Genomic DNA, 21,083 nt, shown 5'->3' on the forward strand with positions numbered 1-21,083 from the left:
TAGAGCACGAACGCAGCCTGAAGGAGATCGAGCTCAAGGCTAAAGGTGAGGAGTCCAGACCCTCGGGAAATCAACCACCCTCCTCCACCGTGGAACCAAAGGTCCACATCCCCAAGGATGTGGTGAAGGAATATTACAAAAACGACGACATCCAGCAATAGTTCAAGGCCTACGAAGTTGCCATGACCTCCCACCGAGTTCCGCAGAAAGACTGGGGGGCTGGTTTGTGGGGCCGGTTCCTGAGCGAGGGGAGAGATACCCTGCTGGACCTGCCCTTCACGGTGCTGAACTCCTACAGCCACATGAAAGAGGCCCTAGTTGCCCGATATGGGCTCACCCCTGAGATGTACGGCAACGGTTTTGAGACTGCAAGAAGATACCCGGTACCACATGGGTAGAGTACGTGAACTTTTACAGCCGGGCCTTGGACGGGTGGATCAAGGGCAGCAAGGTCTCCACCTTTGAGGAGTTGTTCGATCTAATCGCGTGGGAACACTTGTCCGCCAATTGCTTTGTGGAGTTACGCCAGCACCTCCTGGACAGCAAGCTCACTGACCCGCGAAAACTGGCCGTCGAAGCTGGCCGATGGGTGAACACCCGGGCCTCCCGGGGACCTGTGGGAGACTACGGTCACCACACTCGGGGACCCCCCCACCAGAGGGGCGGAGGGAACCAAGGCCGACCGAGGGAATTCCCGGGGGCTCCCAGCACAGTCCCCCCAGAGGCCAACCTCCACACTTTCCAGCCCCACCTCCAGTCAGCACCGGGCCACCGGGGAGGTCGGGACCCCGAGTCAAGATCACCTGTTTCCGCTGCCAACAGACCAGACACTATGCCAGTGACCCCCAGTGTCCCATGTACCAACGGCCCGCAACGACAACCCCTCCGGCTCGACACATGGCCTCCGTAGCCCTAGGAGAAGAGATGGAAGACTCCGAAGAGTGGGAACCAGCCGCCATGGCCCTGGTCTCCCTAGGGGACCGAGAGATGGTCCCCGGAACACCCCTACCCGCCAACACGAAGAAGTACCAACAGCAGGTGATGGTCAACGGTCACCGCGTCGAGGGCCTCCGCGACACAGGGGCGAGTGTCACAGCGGTCCACTGCCACCTGGTCTCCGAAGACCAGATCCTGCCCGACGCCTTCTGTCCAGTCATATCTTCGGACAATTCCGAGAGCCTATGCCGGATGGCCCTGGTACCCTTCGAATGGGGGGGGAGTCACCGGTAAATTGAGGGTGGCAGTCCGAACCTCCCAACCCGTAGACTGCCTCCTGGGCAACGACCTAGAGATGATGGGCCTACCCGAATGGGTATGCGCCACCACGCGCTCTATGACTGCACGATTGCCTTCCTCCGAGGGAGTTGAGGCCATGCCGCTGAACACAGTCGCCGTCCCCGAGGTCCGGGAAGCGCTGCCAAAGCCCGACGACCCTCTTCCGGAAGAAGAAACCATTTACAATAACGGGTCAGTGCATCCAGATCCCGAGCCCCTGACCGAGCTCGGGGACCTGCCCGAGATGGCCCAGTGGCACTGCGAGGGAGGTCCCTCCCAAGAAGAATTCTGCCAGGAACAGGCCACCTGCCCTTCCCTCATTGGACCCCGACAGCAGGCCGAAGCCCAGGCAGCAGGCGACCAGTCCGGAACACACTGGATATATTGGGAAAACGGCCTCCTGTACAGCGAACAGAAGTCGGCCGAGCTGGGATCGGCCCGAGTACTGGTGGTACCCCTGCGCTTCCGAAGTCTCCTCCTGGGCCTAGCCCATGATGTACCACTGGCAGGACACTTAGGCCAAGACAAGACCTATCAGTGACTAGTTACCCACTTCTATTGGCCCAAGATGCGAGCGAATGTGGAGACCCACTGCAAGTCATGCCTCACATGCCAGGCCAGTGGAAAGAGTGGGGGGAAGCGCAAGGCTCCGCTACAACCCTGTCCCGTTGTTAGTACCCCTTTTGAGCGGGTGGGAATCGACATCATGGGACCCCTGGATCCCAAGACCGCCCAGGGCCACCGATTCATCCTTGTCCTGGTGGACCATGCCACCCGCTACCCCGAGACTTTCCCCGCCGCACCGTGATGGCCCCCGTGGTAGGCCGGGCCTTGATGGGGATCTTCTCCCGCGTGGGGTTCCCTCGCGAAGTCGTGAGTGATCATGGCACGAACTTTATCTCCAAATACATGAGGTCCCTATGGCAGCAGTGCGGGGTCTCATACAAGTTCACCACCCCATACCACCCACAAGGGAATGGCCTAGTCGAGTGATTTAACAGGACCCTGAAGGGGATGATAATGGGCCTCGAAGAACCCCTACGCCGGAGATGGGACATCCTCCTCCCGTGCCTCCTGTTCGCCTACCGAGAGGTTCCCCAAAAATCTCTGGGGTTCAGCCCGTTCGAATTACTGTACGGACACCCCGTCCGGGGGCCCCTGAGCCTGGTCAAGGAGGGCTGGGAAACGACTCTCCGGGGGACCCCTCCTGACGTGTTCCGCTATATCCTGGCGCTTCGCAACCAGACCCGGAAATTCCGAGAACTCGCCGAGGCAAACCTTGAGGCTAGCCAAGAAGAGATGAAGCGCTGGTATGACCAGAATGCCATGCTGGTCGAGTTTCAGCCGGGCCAACAAGTCTGGGTCATGGCCCTGGTGAAACCCTGCGCCCTCCAAGACAAATGGACTGGTCCCTTCAAGGTGGTCGAGCGGAAGAGTCAAGTCACATATCTAGTTGATGTGCAGTCCCCGCGGAACCCCCTCCGGGTCCTCCACGTGAACCGCCTCAAACCCCACTTTGTGAGGACGGAGGTGAGTTTGCTCCTGGCCACCGACGATGGGACTGAAGAAGACACAGAGCCCCTTCCAGACCCCCTGTGTGCTAAAGAGACAGATGGCTCCGTAGAGGGGTGAGACTGTCAACCACCCTCACCCCCCAACAGTCCGACGACTGTCGCCGGCTACTAAGACAATTCACCGACCTCTTCTCCCTAACCCCTAGGGTCACCGACTGGTGTGTCCACGACGTAGACACCGGCGACAGCCCGCCAGTGAGACACCGAGCCTCCCGGGTCCCTGATCGGGTCCGAACCTGCATCCAGACCCTTGGGGTGATTGAACCCTCCGACAGCCCCTGGGCCAGCCTGGTAGTCCTGGTCCCAAAAGCGGCTGCCCCTGGTGTCGCCCCCGAGCTGAGGTTCTGTGTGGACTACCGGGGACTCAATGCGGTCACCCGAGCGGACGCTCACCCTATCCCCCGCGCAGACGAGCTCATCGACCGCCTCGGGCCGCTCGCTACCTCAGCACCTTTGACTTAACCTGCGGATACTGGTAGATTGCGCTCACTGAGGGAGCCAAGGAGCGCTCCGACTTCTCCACCCCGGATGGGCACTACCGCTTCAGGGTGATGCCGTTTGGAATGAAGAATACCCCGGCCACATTCCAGCGGCTGGTGAACAGGGTCCTGGCCGGACTAGAGGGGTTCAGCGCAGCGTACCTAGACGACATAGCAGTATTCAGCTTCCAATGGACCGAACACCTCCAGCACCTCCGGCAAGTACTGCTGGCCCTGCGCCAGGCTGGCCTAACCATCAAAGCTAGTAAATGTCAAATTGGACAAGGCTCAGTGATCTATCTGGGGCACCAGGTGGGAAGCGGGCAGGTCGCCCCCCTTCAGCCGAAGATCGACACCATCTTGTCCTGGGAACCCCCAACAACCCAAACGGAAGTCCGGGCCTTCCTGGGCCTCACCGGTTACTACTTGAGGTTTATTAAGAACTATGGCAGCATCGCAGGCCCCCTCACTGAGTTAACCTCCAAAAAACACCCGAAGAAAATACAATGGACTCCCCCGTGCCAAAAAGCGTTCGACGCCTTGAAAGCCGTTATATGTACCGCTCCGATACTCAAAGCCCCGACTACTCTCAGGAGTTTGTGGTCCAGACAGACGCCTCGGAGCACGGCATCGGGGCAGTCCTCTCACAGTTCAACGACGAGGGCATAGATCAGCCCATTGCCTTCATCAGCCGAAGGTTGCTACCTCGAGAACAGCGGTGGAGCACCATTGAAAGAGAGACCTTTGCAGTAGTCTGGGCCCTCAAAAAGCTACGGCCCTACTTGTTCGGAACCCACTTCCGGGTTCAAACGGATCATCGACCCTTGCGGTGGCTGATGCAAATGAGAGGAGAAAACCCCAAGCTGCTATGATGGTCAATCTCCCTCCAGGGGATGGACTTCACTGTGGAGCATCGCCCCGGGACTGACCACGCCAACGCGGACGGCCTGTCCCGATTCTTCCGCTTCAGCGAGGAGAACCCCCAAGTGGATGGGTAGTTCTCCCAGCCTTTCAGCTGGGGGGGGCACGTGTGAGACCGGCCTCGTGGCGTGGGCCCTCCCGACCAGCCAGCCACCCTGCAACCGCACCTGATCCCCGATGTCACAGACTTCCGGCCACCATGGCCCAACAACCCGATGGCCGGCCCAGGCCCCAGCAACACCCTAGACCCTACCACGCATGCCCAGCCGAGAGAGCAAGAAGCCCCCAAGCCAGACCAGGAGATGCCGTCCCTGTCACACCTCTGGTCTCCTCCCCAAGGAGGGTTTCGATCGGCCACCAGGCCCCCTGTGAGCGGGCGCCTCGCCTGCTGGGCGTCTGGAGTCCCTCCCAGACCCACCTGAACAGATCAAAGGGCCGAGCGACAGGAAATCCCGACACCCCGGCCCCAGGCACCAAGAACCCTCTCAGCGAGGACTCCGGACTTCAAAGAGGAGGGGCAGTATAACAAGGGGTGCTGAGGGGACGGGAGGAAGAGAAGACCTGGACCTACGAGAGCCCTGCTGACCTGGTCGCGGCTCCATCGACCCCTGAACCGAAGAACGCTACCCGAACTCTGAACCATCTGAGCCCTGCTGACACTGTCGCGGCTCCCCGAACTCTGAACCATCTGAGCCCTGCTGACGCTGTCGCGGCTCCCCGAACCCTGAACCATCTGAGCCCTGCTGACGCTGTCGCGGCTCCCCGAACTCTGAACCATCTGAGCCCTGCTGACACTGTCGCGGCTCCCCGACTCCGAAACCACCTGTGCCTGCTGAGTGACTCGCGGCACTCTCCTCTAGAAGAATCGGCAGAGATTGCCGAGAGAAACAACATCCCCCAGCTCGAGGATTGAGAGCTGTGCGAAGGATACTCCGCAGAGACACTGAACTCAAAGACTGTCCCGCTACCCCCATACCCCCGTCGTGAAATCGCCGTTGCTTGTGGCGCTACTTCAAGACCTGCATTTTGGATCATAAAGGCACATTAAAGCTAACGATAAAGTACTGTCTTACAAAGAACTACTGTGTGGTGTCCCTCTGTCCGAGAGTGCAAGCTCAGCGTGTGCGATCCTAGGAACGAGACCCTTCCAGGAAGGACCTCCCCGCCCTTGCTCGGCCTAACTCTGGGAGAGGTGGGTCAAAGGGTGGTCCGGAACGTATTCCGAAGCCCCCCCGGAGAACGCCTTTCCAACAGGCCTCCCACACAAGTGAGGCACCATTTTTACCAGGAGACCCGGGGGAACGCTGGGTGGTGGGAAATTTGAGTGAGCCCAGTGATGCCACAACTTTCCCACACAAAAATGTGTGAAAAATGTGATTTTTTTCAGCTAAAATTAAGGTTGGCAGGGGATTCTGAGTAAGGAAACGAAGGGGGATCCACGCAAGCCATACCTCCCTGGAAGCCCCCGGGTGTCTAGTTTTCAGAAATGTATGGGTTTGGTAGGTTTCCCTAGATGGCCGCCGAGCACCGTGCCAAAAATCCAAGTGACCCCCCTTGCAAAACCATGTGGTTTTGAGATAGGCAATTTTGATGTCGCCTCACTACGTTTTGGGCCCTTGCCTGTTGCGGGTACTTGGGCCTCCCACACAAGTGAGGTACCATTTTGACCAGGAGACCCGGGGGAATGCTGGGTGGTGAGAAATTTGTGTGAGCCCAGTGATGCCACAACTTTCCCACACAAAAATGTGTGAAAAATTTGATTTTTTTCAGCTAAAATTTTGGTTTGCAGGGGATTCTGGGTAAGGAAACTTTGGGGGATCCACGCAAGCCATACCTCCCTAGAAGCCCCCTGGTGTCTAGTTTTCAGAAATGTATGGGTTGGTAGGTTTCCCTAGATGGCCGCCGAGCACCGGGCCAAAAACCCAAGTGACCCCACTTGCAAAACCAGGTGGTTTTGAGATAGGCAATTTTGATGTCGCCTCACTACGTTTTGGGCCCTTGCCTGTCACGGTTACTTGGGCCTCCCACAGAAGTGAGGCACCATTTTTACCGGGAGACCTGAGGTAACGCTGGGTGGTGGGAAATAAGAGTGAGCCCGGTGATGCCACAACTTTCCCACACAAAAGTGTGTGAAAAATGTGATTTTTTTCAGCTAAAATTGAGAGAGCTAGGCACTTTGCCGAAAAAGGGTCATTTTTCACTGCGAAATTGAGGTGTGACCACATTGTATTTTGCGCCGTTTCCTGTTGCGGGCTCTAGGCCGACCCACACAAGTGAGGTACCGTTTTTCTCGTAAGACTTTCGGAAACGCGGAGTGGGTGGAAATTTGTGGATCAACGCAGATTCCGGAACTTTCCACCACAGAAATGTGGGGAAAATGTGTTTTTTTTGACAATTTTTTAGGTTTGCAAGGGATTCTGGGTAACAGACCCTGGTGGGAGGCAGTCAAGTCACCCAATCCCGGATTCCCCTGTGTGTCTAGTTTAAAAAATGTATAGGTTTGCTAGGTTTCCCTAGGTGCCCGCAGAGCTAGGGTTCAAAAACTACAGCTAGGCACTTTGCCGAAAAAGGGTCATTTTTCACTGCGAAATTGAGGTGTGACCATGTTGCGTTTTGCGCCGTTTCCTGTCGCGGGCACTAGGCCGACCCACACAAGTGAGGTACCGTTTTTCTCGTAGGACTTTGGGGAATGCGGCGTGGGTGGAAATTTGTGGATCCACGCAGATTCCGGAACTTTTCACCACAGAAATGTGGGGAAAATGTGTTTTTTTTGACAATTTTTTAGGTTTGCAAGGGATTCTGGGTAACAGACCCTGGTGGGAGGCAGTCAAGTCACCCCATCCTGGATTCTCCTTGGTGTCTAGTTTTAAAAAATGTATAGGTTTTCTAGGTTTCCGAAGGTGCCCGCAGAGCTAGGGTTCAAAAACTACAGCTAAACATTTTGCCAAAAAAGGGTCATTTTTCACTCTTAAATTGAGGTGTGACCACATTGCATTTTGCGCCGTTTCCTGTCGCAGGCTCTAGGTCGACTCACACAAGTGAGGTACCGTTTTTCTCGTAAGACTTTGGGGAACGCGGGGTGGGTGGAAATTTGTGGATCCACGCAGATTTCGGAACTTTCCACCACAGAAATATGGGGAAAATGTGTTTTTTTGGACAATTTTTTGGGTTTGCATGGGATTCTGGGTAACAAACCCTGGTGGGAAGCAGTCAAGTAACCCCATCCTGGATTCCCCTGGGTGTCTAGTTTTAAAAATTGTATAGGTTTGCTAGGTTTCCCAAGGTGCCCACAGAGCAAGGGTTAAAAAACTACAGCTAGGCACTTTGCCGAAATAGGGTCATTATTCATTGCGAAATTGAGGTGTGACCACGTTGCGTTTTGCTCCGTTTCCTGTCGCGGGCACTAGGCCGACCCACACAAGTGAGGTACAGTTTTTCTCGTAAGACTTTGGGGAACGCGGGGTGGGTAGAAATTTGTGGATCTACGCAGATTCCGGAACTTTTCACCACAGAAATGTGGGGAAAATGTGTTTTTTTGGAAACATTTTTAGGTTTGCAAGGGATTCTGGGTAACAGACCCCAGTGGGAGGCAGTCAAGTCACCCCATCCTGGATTCCCCTGAGTGTCTAGTTTAAAAAAATGTATAGGTTTGCTAGGCTTCCGAAGGTGCCCGCAGAGCTATGGTTATAAAACTACAGCTAAACATTTTGCCAAAAAAGGGTCATTTTTCACTGTGAAATTGAGGTGTGACCACGTTGTGTTTTGCGCCGTTTCCTGTCGCGGGCACTAGGCCGACCCGCACAAATGAGGTACCATTTTTCTCGTAAGACTTTGGGAATTGCGCTGTGAGTGGAAATTTGTGGCTCAATGCAAATTCCGAAACTTTCCACCACAGAAATGTGGAGAAAATATGTTTTTTTTGACAATTTTTTAGGTTTGCAAGGAATTCTGGGTAACAGACCCTGGTGGGAGGCAGTCAAGTCACCCCATCCTGGATTCCCCTGGGTGTCTAGTTTTCAAAAATGTATAGGTTTGCTAGGTGTCCCAAGGTGCCCGCAGAGCTAGGGTTAAAAAACTAGAGCTAGACACTTTGCCAAAAAAGGGTCATTTTTCACTGCGAAATTGAGGTGTGACCACGTTGCATTTTGCGCCGTTTCCTGTCGCGGGCACTAGGCCGACCCACACAAGTGAGGTACCATTTTTCTCGTAAGACTTTGGGGAACGCGGGTTAGGTGGAAATTTGTGGATCCACGCAGATTCCGGAACTTTCCACCACAGAAATATGGGGTAAATGTGTTTTTTTGGACATTTTTTTGGGTTTGCAAGGGATTCTGGGTAACAAACCCTGGTGGGAGGCAGTCAAGTAACCCCATCCTGGATTCCCCAGGGTGTCTAGTTTTAAAAAATGTATTGGTTTGCTAGGCTTCCGAAGGTGCCCGCAGAGCTAGGGTTAAAAAACTACAGCTAAACATTTTGCCAAAAAAGGGTCATTTTTCACCGCGAAATTGAGGTGATCACGTTGTGTTTTGCGCCATTTTGTGTCGCGGGCACTAGGCCGACCCGCACTAGTGAGGTACTATTTTTCTCGTAAGACTTTGGGGAACGCGGAGTGGATGGAAATTTGTGGCTCCACACAGATTCCGGAAATTTCTACCACAGAAATGTGGAGAAAATATGTTGTTTTTGACCATTTTTTAGGATTGCAAGGGATTCTGGGTAACAGACCCTGGTGGGAGGCAGTCAAGTCACCCCATCCTGGATTCCCCTGGGTGTCTAGTTTTCAAAAATGTATAGGTTTGCTAGGTGTCCCAAGGTACCCGCAGAGCTAGGGTTAAAAAACTAGAGCTAGACACTTTGCCGAAAAAGGGTCATTTTTCACTGCGAAATTGAGGTGTGACCACGTTGCATTTTGCGCCGTTTGCTGTCGCGGGCACTAGGCCGACCCACACAAGTGAGGTACCATTTTTCCCGTAAGACTTTGGGGAACGCGGGTTAGGTGGAAATTTGTGGATCCACGCAGATTCCGGAACTTTCCACCACAGAAATATGGGGTAAATGTGTTTTTTTGGACAATTTTTTGGGTTTGCAAGGGATTCTGGGTAACAAACCCTGGTGGGAGGCAGTCAAGTAACCCCATCCTGGATTCCCCTGGGTGTCTAGTTTTCAAAAATGTATAGGTTTGCTAGGTTTCCCAAGGTGCCCGCAGAGCTAGGGTTAAAAAATTAGAGCCAGGCACTTTGCCAAAAAAGGGTCAGTTTTCACTGCGAAATTGTGGTGTGACCACGTTGCGTTTTGCGCCGTTTCCTGTCGCGGTCACTAGGCCGACCCGCATAAGTGAGGTACCTTTATTCTCGTAAGACTTTGGGGAATGCGCGGTGGGTGGAAATTTGTGGCTCCATGCAAATTCCGAAACTTTCCACCACTGAAATGTGGAGACAATATGTTTTTTTGGACAATTTTTTAGGTTTGCACGGAATTCTGGGTAACAGACCCTCGTGGGAGGCAGTCAAGTCACCCCATCCTGGATTCCCCTGGGTGTCTAGTTTTCAAAAATATAAAGGTTTGCTAGGTTTCCCAAGGTGCCCGCAGAGCTAGGGTTAAAAAACTAGAGCTAGGCACTTTGCCAAAAAAGGGTCATTATTCACTGCAAAATTGAGGTGTGACCACATTGCGTTTTGTGCCGTTTCCTGTCGCGGGCACTAGGCCGACCCACACAAGTGAGGTACTGTTTTTCTCATAAGACTTTGGGGAACGCGGGGTGGGTGGAAATCTGTGGATCCACGCAGATTCCGGAACTTTCCACCACAGAAATGTGGGGAAAATGTGGGTTTTTTTACATTTTTTAGGTTTGCAAGGGATTCTGGGTAACAGACCCTGGTGGAAGGCAGTCAAGTCACCCCATCCTGGATTCCCCTGGATGTCTAGTTTTCCAAAATGTATAGGTTTGCTAGGTTTCCCAAGGTGCCCGCAGAGCTAGGGTTCAAAAACTACAGCTAAACATTTTGCCAAAAAAAGGGTCATTTTTCACTGCGAAATTGAGGTGTGACCACGTTGTGTTTTGCGCCATTTCCTGCCGCGGGCACTAGGCTGACCCCCACAAGTGAGGTGCCATTTTTCTCATAAGACTTTGGGGAACGCGGGGTGTGTGGAAATTTGTAGATCCACACAGGTTCCAGAACTTTCCACCACAGAAATGTGGGGAAAATGTGTTTTTTTTTTTACAATTTGTTAGGTTTGGAAGGGATTTTGGGTAACAGAACCTGGTGGGAGGCAGTCAAGTCACCCCATCCTGGATTCCCCTGAGTGTCTAGTTTTCAAAAATGAATAGGCTTGCAACATTTCACAAGGTTCCGGCAGAGCTAGTGTTCAAAAACTACAGCTAGACACTTCGCAAAAAAAGGGTACATTTTCATTGTGAAAATGTGGTGAGTTCACGTTGGGTTTTGAGCCATTTCCTGTCGTGGGCACTATGCCTACCCACACAAGTGAGGTAACATTTTTATCGGGAGACTTAGGGTAATTCAGATTTGTAAAGGAACTGTTATTACCTATTGACTTTTGATGCATTTCTGCCTTCCAAATGAAAGACATTGTGTAAAAAAGAAGTCATTCTAAAAAATGACTGAAAATTCTCATGTGAGTATGAGTATTCCATTTTGGAAATGTGCAAATATCTACTGTTTCTAAACTCTATATTTTGTTCCCATTTCAGAAATACATAGGTGTCTTTCATACCGATTATTCCATGTACACATTTTTACAGAATAATTACTATATACCCGGTACATAATAAAAAACCATTGCAAGTTGCTGCTCAGTTTTTTGCTCTGGGTTCGTCGGGTTCTTGGTGAACCTACAAGTCCTATATATCCCCACAACTAGTAATGTCCAGCGGATGTAATGGCATATTGCTTTTAAAGAGCTGTCATAATTAGAAGAAGTTACAGGTGAAAATGTTGACACAAAAGGCTGTTTTTTTCAACTAATTTTCAATTGATCCTATATTTAACTGTTAGTTTCTATAAAGAAACCTTGATGGATCTACACAAATGACCCCTTGCTGAATTCAGAATTTTGTTTCCTTCTCTGAAATGTATAGCTTTCCAGGATCCAATATTGCTTTTGTACCCATTTCTACCATTAACTGGAAGGAGGTCGAAAGCACAAAAAAAAGTTACAGGGGCCTCATCGCGCACTACCCCAAATAGCCGAAAAAAGGCTTGGCACAGGAGGGGGAAAAGGCCTGGCAGCGAAGGGGTTAAGGCAAGGCTGCGTGCTGGCCCCTTTTCTTTTTAATCTCCATATAAATAGCTTAGGCCAAACACTGTCAAACATATGTCAAGAAACCACCAAATAGAAGGACGGCCTATACCAGTTTTATTGTATGCGGACAATGCCGTTTTGATGTCCCATACCCAAGTGGGCCTACAAAGAATTTTAAATAGCTTTTTGGGATTTATGCATGGCCTAGGGCTGAGGGTAAACACAACAAAAACTTTTGTTATCTGATGTAGTATTGGCAGCCAAAAGTGTAGAGATGTGTACATTTACAAACAAAAAATTGATTTTATAAATAGATTTAGTTATTTGGGCATCTTATTTGATTATAACGCCACGTGGACTCGAGTGGTCCATGCAAGAAAACTGGCTTTTATGAAAACTACTGCCGCCTTAGTAAATGTTTCAAAAAAGTTTGGGCAAGAGGCCTCCACATGAGCTACCACAAATATATAGGACCAAGTGCATCTTGAGGGCCATGTAAGGTACAGGGGTATGGTCATATTCTGATATTGAAGCTTTGCACGTTATTGAAAATCTATTTTTTTAAATATTTTGGCGGTCCCGGGTAGCACCTCCTCTTATATTTGCCATTCTGAATTTGGGGTCTCATACCTAACAGGTCTCATGAAAGTGGAACCAATCCTCCTATGGGATAGGATATGCACATCTGAAGAAACTAATCTTAATAGGGACATTTTTAAAGATATTTTTAAATTGGAAGGTGCTTTAAGAATCGCATGTCAACAGAATGTGCTGGATTTTATGCTGATTTAGGCCACCCAGAGTTTTTTATGGAGTCGAATACAATGACTAGTAAAAATGGACAAGAAAAATGTTAAAGGCAAAATGCTTTAACCTACTTGAAACTCTTAGACCATCGGAAGAAATAATGAAGCCCACAGTATTGTATAATCAAACTATTCTAATTACTTATAGCATTCAACCTTATCTTTTACGTGTCTGTGGTTTATACAATAGATTTTTATTGACAAGATATAGACTTAGGATATTACATAGAATAACCACTTTCCCAAACATGAACGACTGGTCAAAAGTTATTCAATTGGGCCCTTGTGATGATCGCTCGGAGCAAACAATACTCCACGTGGTTTTATTTAGTAAATTCTTTAATGTTCAAAGGAAAAAATGGATGTTTACCTTTTTTTTTAAAGTTTGGTATTAGACAATGTCGCCTGCATTTCTAGCACTACAGTTTATAGAAAATAAATATGTAATCTGGATTTTATCAATGTTTCAAAAAGTGTAGTAAAATACAGGAAACAATGTGACAGTTTTAATCTTTCAACAAAGTAAACATGTAAGAGGGGTGTAAAGAAAATTAACCACAACTGAAATGTGATTTAATGTACTGTTTGTGCTTTTATGATTTTTTTTCCTTATAGATATCGATTACAGATTTGTTTCATTTAATTTTATTGATTTGACTGTGTAAGAGATGCAAAATTACGGGTGGGTAATAATGACAGAGATAGGCATTGATCCTCAGCTGATCAACCTTATACGTCAGATGCACTCACAGGCGATGGCTTGTGTGCGTTATGGAAGGAAAAGGGAATGTACAAGAACTTTTAAAATCATGAGGAGAGTCGGGCAAGGTTGTGTTTTTGCCCCAATTTTGTTCTCGCTCTATACAAACGGGGTGGAAGCCGCCTTAACAGGCTCCATATTAGATATTCCATCTTTCCCCCGCTGCACTCCCGATCCTGGCCTACGGGGATGACGCTGTCCTAATAGCCAGGACATGCATAGCACTCCAACGCCTAATCAAGGCCTGTGTGAGTTTTATGTTATCCTTGAATTTAAATGTAAATGAGCCTAAATCATTTATTTTAGTTGCAGGAGTACCCCCCTCCAAAAAGATGCCATCTTTTCATATTGGGACTCGAAAACTAGTGGTATTGGAGACCTTTCCCTACCTAGGAGTACTATTTAATAATAAACAAACTTGGTCACACATGGTGGGTAGCAGAGGGCTAATAATGGAGCGAACTTTGGTTGCAGTCTCTAGTTTTCTCAAGAAATTGGGCTCAAAACCTATAACTACTGTAAAAAAGATATATAGTGCTAAACAATTTCAGCCACAACATATGGGGCAGGGATGTGGGGAATGGTGCCAAGAGACTCCCTTCAGAAGATAGAGGATGGCTTTGTTCAGAGGATAGCTTCCCTCCCTGGCTCATTCTCCAGTTATGTCTGATTACCCTATGTGAGTGACATTGTGAGACTATCCCCGATCATGCCATTGCATTCGATATGGAAAAGAGACACAGGGAAACTTACCCAGAATATAATATTAAAGCTATCTGTCATTGGACAAGGCACACAAAATTGTTTGGTTACAGTACATCAAATGCACGCTGTATTCACTAGGTATACCTGAACTATAAACAAATACGAGTTCATGCTCTACATCGAAAAAAGAGGCTCAAGGCACTATTTTTAGAAAAGGCAGCTTATTTAAGCAAGGAAAGGTAACAAGGCAAAAATGGCTAGATATTATCTAATCCCGCCTTTAACGGGGGTAAACACTCGTTCTTAGAGGGAGTAAGAAACTTATGGTATAGGTTCATCCTTCTGAGGTTTCGTACCAATATAATTCCTCTGATGCTGGGCTTTCCAGGAAAAAAGTATTCTCAATCTGAACTCCATCTTTTTTTCTTAGTCATTCTATAAAGAACAGAGATCTAGATTTATTCTACCTCTCATAAGGCGGCACAACTTTGCTCAATGTCGTATTGATTTGTTTTTTCTGAAGAACCTCAAAGATCCCTATGTCTGTTTTTTTGGGGCCTGTAAGCGAAGGAGACATATTTTATAATGGAGAATTGTGTACATTTTAACTAGCTACTTAACTGAGCTTGTATAATATCAAGAAAATTAAGTATGTGAATCAGACCTGACATGATAGGTATTTGTAAAAACTTTGTAAATTTTTTAATGTTTTACATTATTGCGATTGGTGGTTTAATTGTTACAAATTTTTAGTTATGTATTAATTTGTATTTGGGTAGGCTCATTGTGTTATTTGATTTTGCACTGTGTTCCCCTTACAAAACATTGAGAGCACATTGAGAAATCTTGTTAACCTTAAAATTGTTACATCTGAAGCCCTACTGAATAGGGGTTGTTCTTGTTTTTTTTATGTGCTAGCTCTCACTAGTTTTTAATGATTTAGAAAGAAGATTCATCTTAATGTATGTACGTTTATGATCTATACTTTTCAATTAGATCGAATAAAGTTATTTAATTAAATCGATTCCCAGTGTATAAACGAACTACATCAGTGGTTCTCTATCTGCATAGTTAGTGCCTGTGCATTCACATCACTATATTGCTACTATCTGAGCGACTGGATGAATGCATGGTTTTGCTTGCTTAGTTCAATGAGTACATAATTAGCTCCTGTGTGATTGGAAGAGTGCATGTGTAGTATCCTGGTGATTGAATAAGTCTAGATATCACACTTGATATATAATTGCATACATGGCTCTCTAAGAGTATTCATTGATCTGTTATCTGTACTCAGCGTCCACATGCATCAATACTTTTCTAAAACGAAAAACAACAATTCTCACCCTTTGAAAGCACTAACCCTTTTCCTAATGTCATACCTACATCATTTCATAAATATTTATTGTGCCTTTAAAACATATATTCAGAATTTCTCAAAGAACAGTTACAGGCCTAGTGAAGCTAGCACACAAACTCTCAAAATAAATTTTTCACTATTACCACTTCCAATTTTAAACATAGCATATTGAAAGAAACGCACCCCCCTCACTATATACATGACATTTTCAACAGCCTGAAGAACATAGATCACCATGTAAACATATATGTGATTTCATAAAAGATATTCAGGCCATCTTTCCAAAAATATATACTTCTCTGGATCTTTAAGTACACTCAACAGTCTTATCATACATATAAATATCCTCAACCAGAAAAAAACATATCTCACCATCGAAACATGTGCAAACCAATCATATAAGTTAAAAAGCACATTGACAAACACTTCCTGATACATACCTAACAAGTATCACTACTTTATAATTTAAATACAGGCACAGCACATTTTCTTATGTTTTATTCATTACTTCAGTACTCCTGTTTAATAACGTGACCAAAACTACCACAACTCGCAGAATGCAAATAATAGAGATGCACCTATTCTGCACATAATGCTTAGACATTTAACACATTGTGCTTGTTAAAAACCATTGGTCATGGTAATTGTCAACAGAAATAACATCTTAAACACATACCCTCTACTAGCAGTTCATCTTATATATTGTTTTCACATCACTGTGATACTCTTTTTAATCAAACTCCCATATACATCTTCATTTCTAATGTACATTTTTTATATTATTAAAAAGTTATATACATACCGGTGAATTGAGCTCTAAGATTTTATTGTTCTTTTCACTCTTTTGAGATAGTTGTGACACTGTTATGATTTGTAAAAACTAAAGAATAAGAATGGTACACAACTCTCATAGAAAGCAACTATAAAATATCAACTCTTCAACTTTCCACTCTATGATCATTAGAAAGGCAGCAAATGAAATCATGTCTTTCATTTTAGACTACACTAGCTCTACTAGTGAATGGTTAGCCTCTGTTAACCCTGTCCCTCTCTTTCAAAATGAGGTTACTGTCAGCACATATTCATGATGTTCAAATCGATATCTTGCTTCATTTTTAAAAATTGTAAATATTACACAACAGTTTATTACATAGTCCTGAGTTGAAAGTTAAAGCTAGCTGTTACTTAAATTGTGGCACACTCCTCAACTTAAAAAAAAAACTTCTGTCTCTTTAACACCCTTCCCCCAATACACTCTCAGCTGAGTATACCTAGCTACCTAGTGGAACCAGTAGGTCACAAGTTCACAGCACAATCCAGAAGGAATATATGCTACTTCCAAATGAGATACAATACTCCCCAGATTCAAAAGCATATCCATGTCTGTATTAAAATGTTTTTAACAACAGCCAGTAACAAGTTTTCTTCTTGAGGCATCCAACATACTACCTAATTTTTTTCACTTTAATGCTGACAACCTGCAATGAAATCTATCTATCTATCTATCTATCTATCTATCTATCTATCTATCTATCTATCTATCTATCTATCTATCTATCTATCTATCTATCTATCTATCTATCTATCTATCTATCTATATTTGTTTTTAAACACGTCCATTTTTACTGCATTTTCTTTGGAAAACTACCTCAATCAGGTTCCACCTTATCTTGACTATTATTGCTCCTTCACTACTCTATCTATTGGGCTGAAGAGGCTGCAAAAAGGAGAGGTATTGACAGAGACTTGGGTTTGCCATGCCAAATTTGCAGATTACTTGGTTTGTCCAGAGAGGGTAAAGTTTCATCTGTTGCTGGCTTTTTTTAAATCCATTGTGGATTCCCAAGCTCCTCACCTGATGATTGTGCACTGTGGTGGTAATGACCTTGAAACATTGACTGGGGTAGGGCTGGAAATCCGAATGAAAGAATCCTTTGCAAAACTGATGTTGTTTTTCGCTCACACTGTCTTGGTGTACTCTAATATATGCCAAAGACAAAAAGGGAAGCGGTCAAATCAGTTCTGTCCACAGATTGATATAGCCAGGAAACATGTAAATAAAACTGTTTCTCCATTCTTCAGAGACCATCGCATAGGCTGTATCTGCGTTTTGATGTGCATGGAATTTATAGAAATATTGAAGTTCAGTTTACAGTTGAAGGCAACAGGGTGTTTCTAAGTAACCTGAAACTCTGCATCAGGTCTTATGTGTAGCAGCCATATACACACAACCATTGCACACTTTTTGTCAGAGCCAACCTAGTACCTGAAATATTGTAAAGTGTTGTTGTAAAGATTTTTTTTTATTTGTTTTTGGGATCTTCACGGTAACGTTGCGATCCCCGCAGAGACATCACAAAAACAGAAAATAAAAGCAGATATTCCCTGACCACCAACACATCCAAAAATAATATCTAAAATTATTCCATTCTGAACATTGCACTACACATATTCCTATATACATAATTCTTTCAAAGCATGTTTAAACTCATATTTTTGTACTAGGTTTCTTTAAACCCCATCTTTAAGACCGTTTTTCCATTTTCGCTGGTATTTGGGGCATCGCAACATCGCCGTTATCCGCGACGATCGCGCCGTTCCCATCAAGTGAGAAAACATATATGCACACACATTACAGTATTTTACACACTAGGGGTTTATTACGGTACACTTCAAACTCATGTTTTTCTAGTGTATTTCTAGAACAACCATCTCTAAAACCTATTTTCCGTTATTGCGGTGATGTCAGAGATCGCGATGACATTGGTCATCCGGATCCCATCAATTACATCATCAAAGCAGAAAACAAAAGCAGGAATTCAATAGCCACCACCACATTAAAAAATGATAACTATATATTTAATTCTAACCATCAGAGTACATAGCTCACTATATACTCAAGTCTATAAAAACATTAATCAGAATCTCAATACCTCTATCATAATGTGTATTAATGATTAACTGATATTTTTTTTAACATTTTGACAAATATTTGCGCGAAGACATCATGATAGTCCCGACGTCCCCGCAACGATACATGTTGGGGCCCACATTGGCTATTGCGTTGTCATCACGAGTATTGTGCACAATTTAAAAAAACTATTTTGGACACATAACTTGTGTCACTAACACCCCCATTTCTCAAATAAGGGGTCAGAGTACCTCTACTCTGACCTCTTATGTTAGCTTTTTGAGAAATTGTCAGACCCAGGAACCGGTCCCGATCAATAAAATGGTGGGCACAACTTTCTGTTCAGCTTCCGCCCAGACAATCAGAGCATTCCTGTTGGCACTTGCATTCGCAAGTAATTGCAATTCACCAAGAAATATCTGTGATCTCTTCCATGAACCAACATCTACCTTCCTGCCAAATTTGGTGTAAGTCTGCTCAGCAGTTTGGGCTGTAGGTGTGGGTCTAAAGGTTCCTATTGGAGTTAACATTACAAACACATCCTTATTTTGTGCCCCAAATTCTGGGTTTCCACTGCATGAATCACCACCGAACTTTCCATGACAACCAGAAACTACCTTGACACCTTTTTGGGAATATTTCATATAGACTGGTCAAACGACGCCAAAGTTTTAGCCAAGCCAAAAAATGCTTCTTCTATGGAAACTAGGTGAGTATATATATATATATATATATATATATGAAGGCTCCTGTCTCCAACGGAAACATACTGCACTCACGGGGTTCCATCAAAAATTGTTTTATTCATGCAACAACGTGTTTCGGCGTTTGCCTTCCTCTGCTCGCGGTAAACCAAACAGCGGCATGTGTATTGACATTGTATTTTAAAATGATAGATGAAATTTCATTGGCAGCAGTGCCTGAATGGAGGAAGGGGATTGGTTGCTTGTATCCTAATAGCATTATCCTCCATATTGGCACCCTCGCAATTCACAATGTTCTTAAAAGTCCTCCAAAGCCTGCTGCCACTCATTTAAGATGTCTTGTCACGCTGTACAGATGATTCCTTTGACAAACCCCTCGTCAACCATGAAGCTCCGTGGAACATGATGCTGGAGTCGGTAGATCGCCGTATCCCCAACAGTTGAATGACTGGCGACAGCGTATAAATATAAACACACACACACGTATAATGCAAAGGATTCTGTACTCCTGTATAAAAGCCATTTTCTGATTTCTTTATAATGGGCAACTTGTAGTCTTGTCTGCTCCACCAAAAGGAAATGTATAGACTTTCATGCACTCAAACAGTTTTTTCATCTACCACACACTCCAAGGAAAGCCTTAACCAGCGCTACCTCACTTAAATCCTTACAATTATTCTCTGTGCACTGAGAACAACTGCAATGACTATAATTCCCACCCCCACAAAGTTCCCTTCTCTTAAGGTACTGCTGATGAGGCCTTATGCACAGCACACTCAAACCACAGCAGACAATCTTACTCAGTGTATGCAACATGGAGACCACCATTCTGTGTGTATCAAGGGATCTTAGGTCACTTCGGACCTGATGACAACTTCAATTTTACAACAAAAAATACCCAGCTCAAGCATAAGCACAACATTTTGCATAACCACTTTACCACAATCTAAACTTTAAGGAACAACAAAGAACAACCCTACTAATTTTCACACCACTGTTCTCATCATCTTCTCGTACTTCTTCAAGACTAGCACTTCATCACCTTTCGTGAACTTGAGCTTTGGGAGAGCCCTATGGGAACCTCAATAGACATCCCCCTCATATCCTAACTTCGTCAGACAGTAAACTATCTGACATGCTACCAGAATTAGTGATGCTGTGTTTACTGGGCCCTTTAGTTACTTTACTAAATCAATTGGTCCTACAATGAACCTTGCTCTGTGCTGAGAGGGGTTGGATATTGGGGAAACTGACAGTTACCTAATGAGGACCAAGAATAGGAAAACTGTTTACAAACTAAAAACTTAAACTCATATAGATAAATCTCAGGACAATACCATGGATACAATATATGATCACTGCAAACCCAAATCTCCTAAAGAAACGTAGGCGGGCAAGTATCATACAAACCAGAACTTCCATTGTAGCAATACAAAATGATAGCATCTGATGATCAGAAACTTTTTCTTTGCAGTTATATTTAGGTATAGGGTAGCCAAAAGTAAATACACACTTACAAGGAACTATAAATCAGAATAGCAGAGTCAGTTTAGTCAGTTAATTTTGGTTTATCAGATTAAATGGAAACAATTAACATGAATAAATTTAGCATTCTGATTTGAATTTAAATTAAGTTGATTTAATCAAATACCAAAGCTCAGGATTTCAGGTAAGGTAAGGATATCAGAGGGAGCAGACTCCCTCAGCCAAGCTAGACCCCCTAGCACATACAGCATGTACGTCAGTATGAATAGGTAGCCAGGAAAGGCTTTCGTAAAAGACTCTCAGGAAAGTTCAGCGAAGTTTCAAGTAGCCAGTCCAGTCCATTAAGAGAGAAATCTGTCTTTGTCTACCACGGTAACAGCAAGGGTCACAGCATCTCAACAAGGAGCCTTCACACTGCACACTCACATTCACTTCAGGTCCGTATAAATCCCTTAAAATAGGCAATTATACTCAGTCAGTTCAGGGGCGACACCTTCTGGCATTGCTTTAGTTTGTCAGACCACTCAGTTCATTGGTCAGTTCCTATAGGATGAGTGAAATGCGACAGTAAAGCAGACACAAATCCAGAAGAGTAGGTGGATCTGTTACGCAGTTGCTTACGTTATTCAGTATGGGACACATTGAAAAATGGCACATTGAGTAAAAGACATAGAAAGTTCAGAAGGGCACTTTCCCAGGCAGCTGGTCTGAATTGTAACAAGTGCCCTGCACAATAAAGGAAACTCAAAGGAAACAATTATTAATTAAACATTGCAGGCAATATTGTGGAATGTTACTATACTCTGGTTATAGCAGTCAGAAATTTCACTTTAAGAATGATTC

This window comes from Triturus cristatus, chromosome 3_1 (genome assembly GCF_964204655.1).
Source record: "Triturus cristatus chromosome 3_1, aTriCri1.1, whole genome shotgun sequence".
In the NCBI taxonomy this organism is placed as follows: Eukaryota; Metazoa; Chordata; class Amphibia; order Caudata; family Salamandridae; genus Triturus; species Triturus cristatus.